Source organism: Podarcis filfolensis (genome assembly GCF_964270895.1).
Source record: "Podarcis filfolensis genome assembly, chromosome: 15".
Lineage (NCBI taxonomy): Eukaryota > Metazoa > Chordata > Lepidosauria > Squamata > Lacertidae > Podarcis > Podarcis filfolensis.
This window is the reverse complement of record NC_139618.1, coordinates 26,530,312-26,544,331: the sequence shown is the minus strand read 5'-3', so window position 1 is coordinate 26,544,331 and position 14,020 is coordinate 26,530,312. Positions and strand designations below refer to the sequence as shown.

General features: G+C 45.4%; 1 protein-coding gene across 3 annotated transcripts in view; it reads left to right on the top strand.

The window, feature by feature from the left end:
- The window catches only part of LOC310750466 (G protein-activated inward rectifier potassium channel 4-like), a 34,060-nt gene that overhangs the window by 812 nt on the left and 19,228 nt on the right, over window positions 1-14,020 (top strand). Inside the window, exon 1 of one of the 3 annotated variants that reach the window (XM_083588675.1) lies at window positions 4,476-4,653. The exons of 1 other annotated variant lie outside the window; for it this stretch is intronic. The gene's annotated coding sequence lies outside the window, so the exon portion shown is untranslated. Of the gene's footprint in view, window positions 1-4,475; window positions 4,654-14,020 lie in introns of those variants that run through there. One more of the 3 variants, XM_083588672.1, reaches the window with a different exon arrangement.

Sequence of the window (14,020 nt, the reverse complement as noted above, 5' to 3'; positions counted from 1 at the left end):
TCCCCACACACCCCCAATACCTTTGATTCTCCCAAAAAGTTGGCTATATAGACAGACATAGATATATGATCAGGTTTCTTCCTCTCCCAATGAAGAGGGGTTCCCCCAGTCTCCTCCCCTGTCTATAAGTGGACTGGCAATTCAATGTATGTCTGTGTCCCTCAGAATTTAGCATGGCAGCTGACTCCTTTCTTGGGTGTTGTTTAGGATGGGGGTGATGGGGTGGTGCCCCCCATCCCAGTGTTTCAGACCACATCCTATTTCCTTGCAGTTACCTATATCTTATAATAGGTATACTGATATATCCTGGTTCATAGCTAAACATCTTTAAATCCGATGCCATTTTGCAATGCGATTTTACATTTATCTTAAAGGAAGCTCCCTTGAGGCTGTCTGTAGATCTTACCTTTCCCCATCACACACACACCTCTGCTTTAGTGGGATCACTGCCTGGTGGTTTACAGAAATGCCCCCCTCCCGATCCCAGCTCATGAATCCAGAAAGGAAATTATCCTGTGAGCACACTTAACTTGAAGGCCCTCCTGGATGACTTAAAAAATAAAAAATCCGTCTTTGTGCAAGTAGGAAGCCATTTAATGTCCCCACTGACATTTCACAGATGAAAACTGGAACATTCTTGGGTACTGCTTGTAACAGGCCTCTGCTTTCCCCAGGCGTCATTGCCCGAGGTGCTGTACATTCTTCCACTGCCCACTGTTGCTTGCTGCCCATTAACCTGACCATAGCAGTTGACTTAAAAGAATAATTAAGCTTGCTGTCCTATGCACACTTACACGGGAGTAAATTCCACCAAGCCTACTGAGACTTAGTTGCCAATAAATACAGATGGAATTGCTCTGTGAGAGTGTTTTGGTAGGATATTTGGGTTGGATTCCCACACACACACTTAGTTCTTGTAGGGAGTAAACCCCATTGAACTTAAGGGGAGATAGGCTGTGATCCTTTACCCACTTGCCTTAAACTAAGCATCACTGAATATAGTGGGACTTGCTTCTGAGTAAACATGCCCAGGACTGCGCTGCTGTTTCCAACTAAGGGGGGGGGGGTTGCCTACAGGGTTTTGCTAGAGAATTCTCGTATTTGTCGGAGAGTAGGTGTTACGCAAAACACAGCCCGTATTTGCTACCCAGGTGCAGGCAGTGAAGGGGAAAATGGTCTTGGGGATTTTTGCATCCACACATGTGTGTGATTGGTGCACAATTTTTTTACTCACTAGGTATATACTCCTCTTTACCTCCAAGGCGTTTCGTGCCCCCCTCCCGTTTTATATTCATGGCAGAACTCTCAGAAAGGTAAAGCTAAGAGAAGGTCCGAGTGGGGATTCCAGATGGTGTTTTGGTGACCCTGGTCTGACACACTCACCACCCCACTGCTGGCATTCAGATACCTCCCATCTGATGTATTAAAACAATAGATGCAGGAGATATTTGAAACCCGAAGAATTCTAGCATGTGCATCTTTGCACCCGCTAACAGAATAGAGCAGCTTTCAAAATGGCAAAAAAATAGGGGCAGGGTTTTGTCAGGAACAAGGATTGGCAATGTCCCCCAAAAATGGGCTAGTTGGGTGCATAGGATATACCAAGTGGCTTGCATTTTGTCAGGTCAAAGAGAGAGGGCAGGAGTCAGGGAGGACCTGAAATGCTGTCAGGAGTGGGAAGGAACTATTTCTGCTTTCTGCCTGCATTTTCCTAGGCCAGCCTTTCCCAGCCTAGTCCTTTCCAGCCCTGGCTGGGCTGGTAGAGTTGGTAGTCCAAAACCTTTGGTGGGCACCAGCTTGGAAACTCATCCTGGTTGTTTCTTGCAGCACCTGATTCCCTTGTGAACACCTTGATTCTTTCCCTGATCTGGCCCACCATCTCTTGCTAGGCATTGTCTTTCCAAAACTGCCCGGAAGCAGCCGAATGAATTTCTAGCCTGCTGTTCCAAGCAGTTTCCAATCCCTGCTGCATAGATGACAATTTGGAGGGAGAGGGATCCAGAGTGGGGTGGGTCTTGGAATCTTGTCTCATTTCCGGGAAGTGAGACCAAAGGCATCTGTCAATGGAAGCATCTGTCAATTTCGGTTCCTCACTGTTCCTCATTTTTTCAGGCTTAACTTTGGTTCTCCACATTTCCACACCAGCTTGCAATTGTTAAAATTATTCTTATTTAAAAAGCCATTCTGGAAATTCATCAGCATTTTAGTGCCAAGTTCTTCCAGTGTATGGTTGTCTCAAAAGTTGAGCTGTGCAACTCATTCTGTTGGCGCAAGGATTTCCACTTTCCCAAAGGAACTTTCTCTCCTCGTTTTCCCCACCATGCACCCCCTAAATCTGCTCTAAAGGTCTCCCCAACTCTCTGGAGCAGATGGGGGGGTGCAGAGGGAAGAGAGGTAAGGGGAAAATCCCACTGCATGAGTGGAAGTCTTTGCTTTATCATTGACACTTTAGTTGGATACCACTCAACTGTTTTGGTATGCAATTTTGCCTAATATACACATGTCTGCAACACAATGTTCCCAGTATAATGCATTTTTACACCATTTTTACTAATATGTGCATTTTTATGCAAACCTTATATGCATTTTCAAACACAAAGCTTGGCTAGAGAACTGCATTGCAAAATTCATCGAAGTGCAGATTTTGATGAATTTTCGTTCATGAATTGTTGCTTATTCTTACAGTGAATATCCGAGGAAGTAAGAGAGCAGCAGAGACCTGTTGCCTTCAAACTCTCCTTGCTGGGTTCCTAAAGGCCTATGGTGGGATGTAGGAGACTAAACTAGATGGACCGGTGTTCTCATCCAGCTTCAGGTCTCTTCTGATGGTCACATATTGTTTGTGATGCAGACCAGCCTTCTGCAACCTCATGCCCTCCAGATGTTTTGGACTTCAGTGCCCATCATCCCTGACCACCGTTGCTGTGCTGGCTGGGGCTGATAGGAGTTATAGGCTAAAATATCTGGTGGGCACTGAATTGGGGAAGGCTGATTTAGACCAAGGGTGAACAGTGGCCTAACTGAGGTCATCTGCTGGGCCTCCCAAGACTCGCTCTTGAGAGTCAAATTCTGAACCAAGCTGTCCTCTGTTTAGATCTAGCCACTGCATGCATTTGCCAAGTAGCCCTAAATAAGCCACTTGTTTGTGGCCTCAATTGGGCACCTATGTTATGGTCGTGTCAGCACTGATGCAATAGGGGTGCCATCTGCCAAGAGATGAGTATATGCGAATGAAAATATCAAATGCTGTGGAGCAGTGCTCATGTAATAATTATTACATGAGCACTGCTCCACAGCATTTGATATTTTCATTCACATATGTTCATTTGAAATAAGATGGGTTTGTGAAACAATTCTATATTCTCCCACCCCACTGACGAAGATCTACGAAACAGCAGTCAACATCCAGAATCTCTGTTCAGTGTTGGACATTATATTTGCTGAACACACAAAGCTTCACAGCTTATCTTACAAAGTTTGGTACCTCGCTTCATTCAAAGACTTTCAGAGACTTTGAGTCTAAGATTTCATTTTGAACTTGTTATTGTTTGAAGGAATTCTATAAAGATTGTCTATTACGTATATATATATGGTCATCGTGTTGCCTAAACATTGTTGACCTCCTCAATGTCCAGCCTGATGAAGAGTTCTGGTGGACCCAGAAACTTGCTTGCTGTTGTGTGATATTTTGGTTCATCACAATCAGGGTTTCCCAAACTTGGGTCTTCAGTTAGGTTTGGACTACTGTTCTTATCATCCCTGACCACTCGTCCTGCTAACTAGGCATCATGGGAGTCCAAAAACAGCTGGAGACCCAAGTTTGGGAAACCCTGGTCATAATAAATGGATTCTCAAAAGAGAAAAAATGCCAGGTTTTAGGAGAAGAGCCACTGATCAGTGGTAGGGCAACTGCTGTGCACACAGAAGGTCCCAAGTTCAATGCCTGGCATATCCAGGTTGGACTTGTAGTACCCTCTGGCAGTGTGGACACAACCGGGCTAGATAGACCAATGGTCTGACCTCTGTATAAGGAAGCTTCTTACGTTACCACAGCATGCAACACTAAGGGAAACCACCTCTCTCCCTCTGCTTAGGTTTTGGTGGGTTTCTCTCTGAGAAACATCCTTCACCTGGTCTGCTGAAGGTTGGCAAATATCCCCCTGGGTGACAGGGGCACCACCCTCATCCCTCTTGCTCCACCGCAGCACGGGATACAGGCACTGCTTGTGTTGCCAATCAGGGTTTCTCCCCGCGGTGTTGCCTGCCAGCTCTCTCACCGCTGAAGGATTTCCAGGAACTTGGCATTTCATAATATGTGCGCCAGCGAGGATTACAGCAAGAACGGCTAGGAACACCACAAATCCGATTGGTGCAGAGTAGCTGGGTTTCCCTTCTCCCTCCTCCTCCTCCTCTTGAGTCTGAAACATAACGCCAACTCAATATGTTCATTAGGAGGAGGTGGTGGGTCAACTGGCAATCTTTGCCAGGTGTGTTCACCTTTCTTGTTTTGGAGGGGCTATGCATGCACGAGCAGCCCAGGCACATGGTATATTTTGTGAGTGGTAAGAGGGGGGAATCCTTCCTCCATCGACTTCTGTCTGGACCAAGGAGGATTTCCTTGTGAGCCGCCGAGATCTGCAAAAGGCAGACAGGGTAAGCTAAGTCAGACATACACAGCCTTTGTGCACAGATAGGCTTTTTATCAGTGGTGCCCGGTGATCAGTGGAACTGGTGGGGCAGAAGGCAGGGAGACCAGCTGTCTTTGGGGCCTGAGCTAATGACTGGCAAAGCCACCCCTTGACTGGTTGCCAGTGTGTTTAGAGTGTTGGACTAGGACCTGGGAGACTGGGGTTCAAATCCCCACTTAGCCATGAGGCTCACACTGCGGAATTTTAGATCAGTCACTGTCTGCCTCAGCCTAACCTACCTCATATGCTATTTAACACTTTCATGAAACCACTGGGAGAAGTTGCCCTGAGTTTCGAGTTTTCCAGTATGCTGACGACACCCAGCTTTATTTCTCCTTTCCATCTGAATCCAAGGAGGCTGTCTCTGTCTTACACCAGTGTCTGTCAGTGTCTGTGCCTCCTCCACAAGAGGTCCGGAGGGTGGCAGCACGAGACCGGGCCTTTTCTGCCGCAGTTCCCCATTTGTGGAGTGCTCTCCTCAGGGAGTTTTGTCTGGCGCCTTCATTATACAGTAGTACCTCAGGTTACATACGCTTCAGGTTACAGACTCCGCTAACCCAGAAATATTACCTCAGGTTAAGAACTTTGCTTCACGATGAGAACAGAAATCGGGCTCCGGTGGTGCGGTGGCAGTGGGAGGCCCCATTAGCGAAAGTGGTGCTTCAGGTTAAGAACAGTTTCAGGTTAAGAATGGACCTCCGGAACGAATTAAGTACTTAACCCGAGGTACCACTGTACATTTTTAGGTGCCAGGAGAAAACATTCCTTTTCAACCAGACTTTGGCTAACATCCTATACCCTTTTAAATGTGTTTGTGGGAGAGTGTGGGGAGTATTGTTTTACTTTTTTTAACGATTTATTTTGTGTTTTTATGCTGTGTTTTTATTTTGTCAACTGCCCTGAGATCTCCGGGTGAAGGGTAGTATAATCATCATCAGCATCATCATTATCCAGGCAGACAAAACAAGACAACGCAGGGATGCCCTTGGTCAGATGGAGGAAGGGACGCGGGTGGCTCTGTGGGTTAAACCACTGTGCCGCTTGGGCTTGCCGATCAAAAGGTCGGTGGTTCGAATCCTCGCAATGGGATGAGCTCCCATTGTTTGGTCCCAGCTCCTGCCAACCTAGTAGTTCGAAAGCACGTCAAAGTGCAAGTAGATAAATAGGTACCGTTCTGGTGGGAAGGTAAACGGCGTTTCCATGCACTGCTCTGGTTTCACCAGAAGCGGCTTAGTCATGCTGGCCACATGACCTGGAAAAACTGTCTGTGGAAGCGGACAAACGCCTGCTCCCTCGGCCTGTAAAGCGAGATGAGCACCGCAACCCCAGAGTTGTTCACGACTGGACTTAATTGTCAAGGGTCCTTTTACCTTTACCTTTACCTTTAGAGCAGTGAAGAGGGATTGAGTCTGTCCTGGATGGGTTAATACTCCTCCTGAAGACACAGGTTCACAGTTTAGGCATGCTCTTGGGCTCAGCCCCGAGTATAGATGCCCAGGTCTCTGCGGTGGCCAGAATTGCATTTGCACAGTTAAATCTAGTGCACCAGTTGTGCCCATTCCTTGAGATGTCTGATTTGGCCACAGTGACACATGCCTTAGTTAGATCCTGTTTGGATTCCTGTAGCATGCTCTGCAGGGCAACTGCCTTTGAAAATAGTTCAGAAACTTCAAATGGCTCAGATAACTGTGGTCAGATTGTTAACCAGAGCTGGTTATAGGGAGCATGCGACTCCTTTGCTGCAACAGCTCCACTGGCTGTTTCCCAGCACAATTCAAAGTGCAGGTTATGACCTCTTAAAAAAAAATTATTTATTTGGTTTTTCAAATTAAATTTTTACAGAGATATATCAAACATAAATCATTAAAACAAGATTTCGAGGAATCTCCTGGACTTCCATCCTCCCCTTTGTGGGTCCTATTATTAATCACTTCCTCCTGCATCTTTTATGATGATCCAAATCTTTTACATTTCCGTTGTGTCCAGAATTCACCCTTAAACTACAAGTGATATTCCAATCCTGCTAATGATTTTAACTGTTTACAATGGTCTTTAAGATAAGTTATACATTTTCCCCATTCCTTATTAAGATTTTGGTTTTCCTAATATCTTATTCTTCCGGTCATTTTAGCCATTTCAGCCTAGTCCATCAACTTCATCTGCCTATCTTCTCTGATACGAACTTTATCTTCTTTCCATCTCTGGGCCAATAACATCCGTGCAGCCATGGTTGCATATGACCTCTAAAGCCCTACATGGCTTAGGTCCATGCTATCTGAAAGACCACCTGCCTGGGCTTTGAGATTTTCAGGGAAGGCCTGTCTCTTAATTTCGTCATGCTTGCAGGCCCACAGGAGAGGGCCTTCTCAGTGGCTGCTCCCAGACTCTGGAATGGTCTCCCTGGAGAATCTAGACAGCCTCCCTCTTTGTTGTCCTTCTGCCGGCAGGTGAAGACTCTCTTGTTCCAACAGGCTTTTGGGGGATTGGCTGCTTTATTGAAAGGACTGGGGCCATGCTGATTTCATTGTAATAATTTGTATGCTTTTATACAGATGTTATATATATATATATAGTTTGAATTCTATGTTTTATTTTAGTGGTTCCCATTTTTATCTGCAAGCCACCTTGAGTCCTGCTAAGGATATAGTAGTAGTAGTAGTAGTAGTAATAATAATAACAGGAATAAAACCGGGAGGATTATGTAGGGAACATTGAGCTCCTTGGATGAAAGGTGGAATATAAGTGTAATAATAATCATAATAAAATAAGAAGGCAGGCAGGTGGGGGCTCGCTGAGGCAGACAGAAGTTGGTGGCAAAGTGCCCCATTTTCCTTAACGGACCACCCTCTGCTAGTTTTAATCCTTATGGGGCCATGGAACCTGTGTGTCTGTGTAGAGATTTTCATTAGGAAAATGGCAGTGGGGCAAAATGGTGCTTGAGAATCCCCCCTCTGTCTCCACACACATACTTGCTAAAATGTCAGACATTGTAGCTTCAGTCAAGGTGCCCCTTGCCTTGTCTGGTTGGACTGTCAGACTTACCTTTGGTTTCTTACCTTTTTTACACATGCTTGCCTTAAAATCCACACCTCAGTATGATCATCGATGTCACTTGGCATTTACTGTCCCTTCAAGGACTTTGTCAGGAAGTGCATGAATGGGCTTGCTCCATTTGGCCCTCCCAGTAACCCTGCAGGGTAGGGCAGGCTGACAGCGAAGGGCTTGCCTGATGCCACCCAATGTTTTTGGTGTCTGTCCCGATTCCATGATGCCACCCTCACTCCAATAGGCACCTTCAGAGTCTAAACTTGACATTAATGTGTTTGTATTTAACATGCAGATTTCTCTCCCCCCCCAAATGCAAATAATATTAGTTGGCTGTGCATGTGAGTGTGATAATTCTTGGTGTCATAACTGCCGTGAAGAATATATGTCATTCTGTCCTGCCCTGACGTAGTTCTGATGAAAATCTCTCCTCTGAAACTGACATGTGCTTTGGGAGGTGCGAAGGGGGAAATCTACCTCCCCCATGCAGAGAACATCTTCAGAAGAAGGATTTTGCTCAGGACAGTAACAGGGGAGGAAAGGGTTACACCCCCCCCTCCCCAGCTGCTATAATCCTGATTCTTCTTAGAGCTATGCCCCTGGATGTTTAATTCCAAGAACACATTAGTTCATTCTCAGGTTGCATATACAGAAAGGTGCCAGAACCGAGATCCTTGCTGGTGGAGAGCACCCATATATACCTGTATCTTGGCCCCAAGGTGTATAGGACTCTATAACCAAAACCAGCACCTTGGACTTAGCCCAGTAGCTAATTGGCAGTCACGTTGGGGTCCAACATCTGGAGATCTACAGATGTTTCCCACCCGCTGCTCTAAATGTATTGCCTTTATCCTCTGCTTCTGACTTCTTCCTTGACAAGACTCAACATTCCTAAGGTCCTGTTGTTTGAGTGTTCCAAACTGATGTTCCAACTGATGTCGGGGCGCGGAGGGGAGAACCAATACAAATAGCTGTGATGCCACACTCTTGGGCCATGAAGTCCTGTTCATACTAACATAGGCAGCTGCCTTATGTTGACTGAGACAGGCTACTGGTCCATTGGAGTCCAATACCCTTTTAGGTGGAGACATGGGGAATCTAACCGGAATACTTCCTTGGTTCTTCAGTTGAGCGATTCCCCCATCCAATTCCCCAGACTATTCCAATTCCCCTGTTTCACAACCGGGCCACTGAACCACTGTGTTCATATCCCTTTCCCAGCTGCCATGTCTCCAGATGTCTTTTCACATACACCTGATCAGGAAGGATCAGAAAGGTGGCTTGGACAGGTGTGCCTGTGGGTACTCTGAACCTTTGGCATGTATTTTGAGCATCTAGGATGAGATGTATTAGAAGCAGAGCATTGCAGGAGCTTTAGTACTGCAGTCACAAGGGGTAAAGGGTAGGAAATATGTGGCCAACTCCCCCCAGGATAGCCAGTTCATCGGGGATGATGGGAGTTGTAGTACAGCAAGATATGGAGAGCTGCAGGTTCCCCAGATTTGCTCTAAGGAATCCGTCATGGTTGCTAGCCAGTCATTCCTTTGATTGGGAAATTGCTTGCTAATGGCCCACAGTGGGTGGCTGATGTTTTCTCAGCAGAAGCTAGTGGTTGGAAGAGGTCACTCTTGCAAGAATTAGCCATCAGAGCTTTGAGAAGGTGACGTGCTAAGGGGAGGGGCTGATGTAAAGTATGAAGGGCAAATAAAATGTGCATTTTGTGGGACAAGAGATACAGGTGAGAGTGAGATGGTGATGTTGGGGAGTGGATCTCTTGCCTGGCAGCAGTGCTTATGCTGTTTTGGATCATACCCAAAGGCTCATCTAGTCCAGCACCCAATTCTCATGAAGGATCAATGTGTATATTGTCCCTTAATTCGAACTAGCTGGCTTTCTGTTGCAGTTTTCCATTCTTGCACGATGCGAACACTTGCAGAATCGTAGGGTTTTAAAATTTTCCAGCAGGAAAATTCTCACCCGAAAAGGAGGGGGAGCGAAGCACAGGACCAGCATGCTGAAGAAATTGTGCAAATATGTACGTGAAAATGTGCATCTGTTTGCATGAATGCTGGATGAAACCAGTTCCCTGACTAAGTGTTGTGAAATGCTGCCAGGGTCACGGGGCAGAAGGTTCTCAGGCTTCGCCCATCCAACCTCCTCCTCCTCCTCCTCCCACCTGGCACCTGCTCAGACTGCTTTGAACCTGGAGGGAAGGGCTAAGAGATGCTTGCTGCCTCTTCAGCCTGGGCAATGCTATTATGTCACATAATTGGCTTAGCCATCTGCTATTACACTGTCAGCCCCCACACCCTAACCAAACATGGATGTGCAACTGGACTTGGCTGTAAACCCATTATTTTGACACACCAGTGACTGAGACGGGAGATCCCTCACCAGAGCGGTCAAACCCAACCTCTAACCTGCCACCACTTGCCATCTGGCATGGACAGGGGCGTGATGGGAAGGGGGAAGGCAAATCACAGCAAATCACCAGCTAAAGGAAAGGCTGTTTTTCTCGCTAGACTTTAGACTGCTTAGCTTTCGTCCTCTTTTGCCCCAGCTAGTTCCAGCTGGGAGCATTAGGGTTGCCCTGTGGGGGTCTGTGCAAATACAGACATCCTCTTTCCACAGAGAGGCATGCAGATTACTTCTGTGCATTATATATGTCATGGGTAGCAAGAGCTCTTCTAATGGATCATTCTTAGCACCCTCACCAAATGTTATTGGGAGAGAAGATAAAAAAAAACCACTAATGCCCATCTGCAGTATAGATCCCTGGTGGGTCCCCCCCTTTTTTTCTTTTGCAGTTTTGGCAATGCTATGGGTTCAAGCATTTCTTGCAGAGCAGTCAATAGGAATGGGGGAGAAATTTGTTTTTGTGCACGTTTAACGAGAAACTATCAAGTTTGCACTTCTTGAATTGAAACCGTTGAATTTTGCAATGCAATTCTCCACCCAAACTTTAGGCTGTATCAGCTAAGTTCTACTAAGAGCAGATCCATTGAGATGAATGTATCTAAATTAGATGCATCCATTAACTTTAATGGGTTTACTCTGAATAGAATGAGTATTGGACGCAAGCCAATGTGTACAAAAAAATGCATATATTCGAGCAAGTGACATGCAAAAAATGCATTGCCTTAGGGGAAAATTGCTTGCAAATAGGTGTATATTAGTCACCATTGCATGCTAGGGTGTGTTCATTAGGAGAAATCCACACTAAAATGCTGATGAATTTTCATGGGGATTTTAAAGGGATCTCAAATTGCTGCAGAAATGTGGAGAACCTAATTTAAGATTGAAAAAAATGAAATCGACATATCATCCATCCCTCATGCCGGCCCGACTGACAGATCCCTGGTTTTGAAGGTCACTTTGAACTAATATCTTGCATCTCTGTCTTTCTTAGCCTGCACTTTTTCAAATCTTCATGGATGTCTTCTGAAGACCGAGATGCAAATAGCAGCCTTTGCTGCTTCTAGCTCATTTGGACTCAAAATGCACTCTAAAGCGCTTGCTTTATACTTCTTAATATTTGAAGGGTCCATGTAATTTCTAAACCTTGGAATGAGGAACTGTGACTGTTCCCAGCTGCTGTCACATGAACCCATGAAGAAAAGGGACCATAGCTGTTTCAGATATGGCTGGACACACCCAATGTACACAAGTAATTTTGGATTGTGCTATTAACATGCACATCCCCCAAATTCCAGCCTTGTGTTCCTAGAATTCCTGGTTTTCCCTGTCCACTCACCATCAGGAGACACTATGGAATACATTTGTCCTCATTTATCAGGGCCTATGGGGACGCAGGTGGCGCTGTGGGTTAAACCACAGAGCCTAGGACTTGCCGATCAGAAGGTCGGCGGTTCGAATCCCCATGACGGGGTGAGCTCCCATTGCTCGGTCCCTGCTCCTGCCAACCTAGCAGTTTGAAAGCATGTCAAAGTGCAAGTAGATAAATAGGTACCACTCTGGCAGGAAGGTAAAAGGCGTTTCCGTGTGCTGTTCTGGCTTGCGAGAAGCGGCTTAGTCATGCTGGCCACATGACCCGGAAGCTGTACGCCGGCTCCCTCGGCCAATAAAATGAGATAAGTGCCGCAACCCCAGAGTCGGCCACGACTGGACCTAATGGTCAAGGGTCCCCCCCATCAGGGCCTATTACTGGGAGCTGGAGTGCATCAACAATTGGAGGGCACCCCGTTGGTTACCCCTGCCATATATAATCATCATCATTACCATCGCCCTTAGGATGGAATTCAATGTTGTGCTAAGTGGGGCATGTGCACACAAAATAAGGTACACTCATGCAATGAGAGAAGACTGTGAGGTGATAGGATGGCCATCTTCAAATATGCGAAGGGCTGTCATGTAGAGGATAGGGTAAGCTTGTTTTCTGCTGCTCCAGAGGATTCAAATCGAAATAAAGGCGATTCTGAGTAAACATTAGGAATAACTTTCTGACAGTAAAAGCTGTCTGACAGTGGAATGGATTTCCTCAGAATCAGGTGGACTCTCCTTCACTGGAGGTTTTTAAACAGCGTTTGGATGGTCATCTGTCAGGGATTCTTTCTTTTTTTATCAAAAAATTTTTATTGGTTTTCCACAAATTTTTGAACACACCAACAAACAAACAAACAAACAAACAAACAAACAAACAAACAAACACAAACCATAACCTTATTAAGACTAATCTTATTAACATTGTTAAGTGACTTCCTCATATCCCCCTGGTTGAATTTCAGTGTATATCATTTTAACGGTTTTCCAAAACCTATATTCTCATAAAATTAACTTAATCACTTAACATCTTTCCTACTTTCCTAATCTAAATTTCAACATATTGATTTATCACATTACATATTTAAATCCTAAGCCTATCTGGTATTTGCAAGCTTTTCCAATTAGTATCTGTCAGGAATTCTATAGCTGCGATTCCTGCATTGGGCCTTGGTGTCCCTTCCAACACTACAGTGCTATTATTCCTCCCTCTCCTCCCTGTGTGTGCCCCCTAAACCTGTTCTAGGTTTCCCCTCAATTCCCCAGCTCAAATTTAGAAGGTGCAGGATGAGAAGGGGAAATTGTAACATGAGTAGACCTTGTTCCACACATGAAACAAATTAGCTGAATCCTCCCTTTAGCATGTATGCTGTACAGTGATACCTCGGGTTAAGAACTTAATTCGTTCTGGAGGTCCTGAAACTGTTCTTAAGCTGAAGCACCACTTTAGCTAATGGGGCCTCCCGCTGCTGCCGCGCCACCCCACGATTTCTGTTCTCATCCTGAAGCAAAGTTCTTAACCCGAGGTACTATTTCTGGGTTAGTAGAGTCTGTAACCTGAAGTGTCTGTAACCTGAGGTACCACTGTATATTGCTTTTAGAATAGGATAAGCTGAACACTGGTGAGGCACGTGATGCAGGTCTTTTAAAGGCTACTGCAATCTTAGGCTGTCCTAACACAGTTATAACACCAGTCTTGAAAGACCTACATTGGCTCCCAGTATGTTTCTGAGGACAATTCAAAGTGTTGGTGTTGACCTTTAAAGCCCTAAATGGCCTCGGCCCAGTATACCTGAAGGAGCATCTCCATCCCCATCATTCAGCCTAGACACTGAGGTCCAGCTCCAAGGGCCTTCTGGTGGTTCCCTCATTGCAAGAAGCAAAGCTACAGGGAACCAGGCAGAGGGCCTTCTCAGTAGTGGCACCCGCCCTGTGGAACACCCTCCCATCAGATGTCAAAGAGATAAACAACTACCTGACATTCAGAAGACATCTGAAGGCAGCCCTGTTCAGGGAAGTTTTCAATGTGTGACATCTTTGTGTATTTTTGGCCTTTGTTGGAAGCTGCCCAGAGTGGCTGGGGAAACCCAGCCAGATGGGTAGGGTACAAATAAATTATTATTATTATTATTATTATTATTATTATTATTATTATTATTATTATTATTATGTCCGGCAGTGCTGGGTGATATCTGCTTTTCAATATAGCGATACATCACCAGCTAAACATCGCAATATACTGATATATCACGATGTCTGAAATATGTAGAGGCATTGGCTGACTTCACGGTTTTTCCTATGTTGTGATTTTTGCAAAGTGCACACACACACACACACACACACACACGATTCATGATATATTACCAAGTCAAAACCAATGAAACTGATATCACGATCTGGATTTCAAACTGGTTTTGGACGATATATCGATCAGCCCTAGTGTCCAGATGACAGGAACCAGAAGGAAGTTCCACTCTATTCTGCACTGCTCAGGCCAATGTGGGCAC